Here is a 3,057-nt window from a genome sequence, read left to right on the forward strand (position 1 = left end):
CGCCGCACCAGGTGGACAGCGTCATGGCCCTGTTTCCCGCGCTCTCTGACGTCACCAGGCTGCTCCTCCTCATCCAGAGGTTCCGAAGGTCCGGCGCGCCCGTGGGAAACCCCTAAGGAGCGAGCCCCAGCCCGGCCGGCCGGGGACGTCTCCACTTTGCCGGTGGCTGCCCGCTTGCACCTGGGCCAGCCCCCCTGTGGGGGCTCCCTCTTCTCCGCAGCAGCCTCAGGGGCACCTAGTGACTGATACTCTAATTGCACAAGGTAAGGCTTTGTCTCCAATGAAGGGATTCCAGGCCAAAGAAGGGGGCTGAGAGCCTTTTCATGGGGGTCAGGAACAGGTAGGAAAGTGTGTGAAGGAGCACCTAGTGACTGATACCAAAGACGCAGGCTGCTCCGAGTCCTGCCAGGGAAGGCGGCTACCTCCGTGGAGGGCGTGACTTCTCTGTCTGCAAGACTACAGCCCCTCGGCTCCCGGGGCGTGTCTGGAACACTCAGGGCTGTTTCGTCCAACTGCAGTTGGGATCCACAAATGGGTCACACGGTGCATGCAGGGGTCGCACCAGCAATGGAGTGGAGTAGGAAATGTCGGCGCACGCCCCACACCATCAGGCTAAGCATAGGAAACTCGCTTGTTAGCTAGGCGTGTGTGCTGTGTACCCATGTGAACTTAGTATGGGTCATGGGCATGGGTGTGAGAAATCTGGGGAAATGGTCTTGAATCTCATTGCATCAAATCATGTTTGAAATATGTGGTCAGTTGGCCAGTGGAGGTTTTGGCATCTGGAGGTTTTCCTCTGAGCTGTTTCTCTCATAGCCTCATGAGGGCAACCCAGAGTTCTAGCCTGGATGGTGGGCTCCACTTGGCCACTCTGAAGCTGTGTACGTGCCTGCTGGTCTGTGGAGGTGCGGCAGGGGCACGTTGTCCTGAGGCCCAGTCTGCTGGGCCTTCACCCCCTCCACACAGCACACACACACACACACACACACACACACACACACACACACACACCATTTGACTCAGAGATAAGTGGTCCAGCAAAGGACACTATTGGCCGAGGCTTCTAAACCACCCCTCCCAGCCCAGGCCCTTTTGCTCAGAAACCTCCAGGTTGGTCAGAGGCGCGCTGGGATGAGCCTCAGTCATGGAGGCATATTGCCACCTTGCACAGTTACTGCTTTCCCAGCCAGCCACTGCTTTGAGTTTTGGGCAGAAGTGGTCCACCCATTCGCAATGGACGAGAAATGACAATGGCAAATGATGTTGCCGGAGCATGGACAGTGTCCTTGGGCATCTCTGAGTGGTGTCTACCTATTCATTCTGGATTACAAGTCCAGTTCTGCAGGTCTCGTCTGATTTGTTCCTAAAGGGACTTGGTGGTGTGGCTATGGCAGAGGCAGGGAGGCGCCTCGCAATGGGAAGCCAGCTGCCAACCCCTGCAAGCTTCCTGCAGACTGGCAAGAGCAGGGGACACTCTTCTTGGTGAGTTACTGGCTGCATTGTTGGCACAGCCCAGGGTGCACCCGGGGAGAATGTGCTCCTGGCCCTCTAATTCATGGTCAGTGCCGCCACTGGAGATACCGTGAAGTACCTGCCTGTGGTCCGTTTCAACTTTTTAAAAATTTTATGTTTTCATTGATTTCAGAGAAGAAGGGAGGAGGAGTGATAGGAACATCAATGATGAGAGAGAATCATTGATCGGCTGCCTCCTGCACTCTCCCCACTGGGGATCAAGCCCACAACCCGGGCATGTACCCTGACTGGGAATCAAACCTTGACCTCCTGGATCATAGGTCAACATTCAGCCATTGAGCCACACCGGCCAGGCCCATTTTGTCTTTTGAAACCAGATTCTTGGCATGGCTTCAGACAGATCTGTTCCTCACCTCTTTTTTCCAAAAGAGTACACGGCACCTTATTATTCTGGGGTCTCAGTCCTGCGGAGGACCCACTCTTCCTAGACACATTGAATTTCCCTCTTGGTCTTCCTTCCTTCCTTTCTGGCAATGGGCTTTATATTTTATCTTTTTGGTGTTTCTTTTTAAGTTTTTTCTTTTGACAAGACAAGCTTTATGTTAGAGCTGCTTTGTCCCCTGGGGCTGCCTCCTGCCGTGGCATCGCTGCCAGGCCGGTTTGCGGCTGGAAGCGTTAAACTGCTTCCTTGGAGGACAGGTTTGAGTGCTAGTAAGCTGTAAAGCTATTTCACTTGACTCACTGTGATTAAGACAAGCACAGGACTCACAAGTGAAGAAACAGCACATTTCAATGTAATCCCCTTTGGAATTTTTTCCGAAGTCTTGGTATGTCTTTGTGACACAAAACATGGATGGGACGGGTGAATGAAATGTTCCTAGTTGCATAGCTGTTGACATGTTCCAAAAATAAATCACTTTTACCCACACCTGGGCTCTGCACCGTCAAATTGTGCACCAGTTTCTCCCATGTCACTTCCCCCCTCGCCTGTTTTTTCACGTTAAATGCTAAGAGTGTGAAGACTGAGGCTGCTTTATTCAGTGCTATTCCACCCTTAGGAGGGGGAGGGGAGGAGGGGCTGGAATCTGCTTTTCCCGGGAGAGGCAGCGAGGCCTCAGGCAAGGACACGCCTTCGCTGGCTGTTCAGCCGGCTGTTCCCGAGGACACGGCTGCGTACCTGTTTGCTGCCTTTTCAAGTCCTCACTACAGAACAACGGAGTGTTCTCATAAAGGCTGCTCTTCGTGTGTGGACCTGCAGCGGGTCCTTGATCGCTCAGATCTGAGCAGCCCGGTGCCGGACCACGTTCACGTTCACGTTCACACTGGCGCAGCTTTCCCAAGGCCCCCGGAAGGTGGTTTCAGGCAGAACTGCGGAATGTTGGGGGTTGAGGGGTAGGAGCCAAGGAAGCCACTCGTGTTGGCACTGTTCCGGATAAAATGAATCCCAGCTCTCAGGATTTTACAGAGAACGCAGAGGGGGAACAGTGAGCTGGCTGCCAGCTGGCTCCCTGTGTGCCGGCATGGCTCCCTGCCTCTGGGGGAGAAGTCCCCTGTGGGGAAGAAGAGCATGGGGGTGGGAGGGAG

The sequence above is a fragment of the Myotis davidii genome, unplaced genomic scaffold (genome assembly GCF_000327345.1).
Source record: "Myotis davidii unplaced genomic scaffold, ASM32734v1 scaffold1534, whole genome shotgun sequence".
Classification (NCBI taxonomy): domain Eukaryota; kingdom Metazoa; phylum Chordata; class Mammalia; order Chiroptera; family Vespertilionidae; genus Myotis; species Myotis davidii.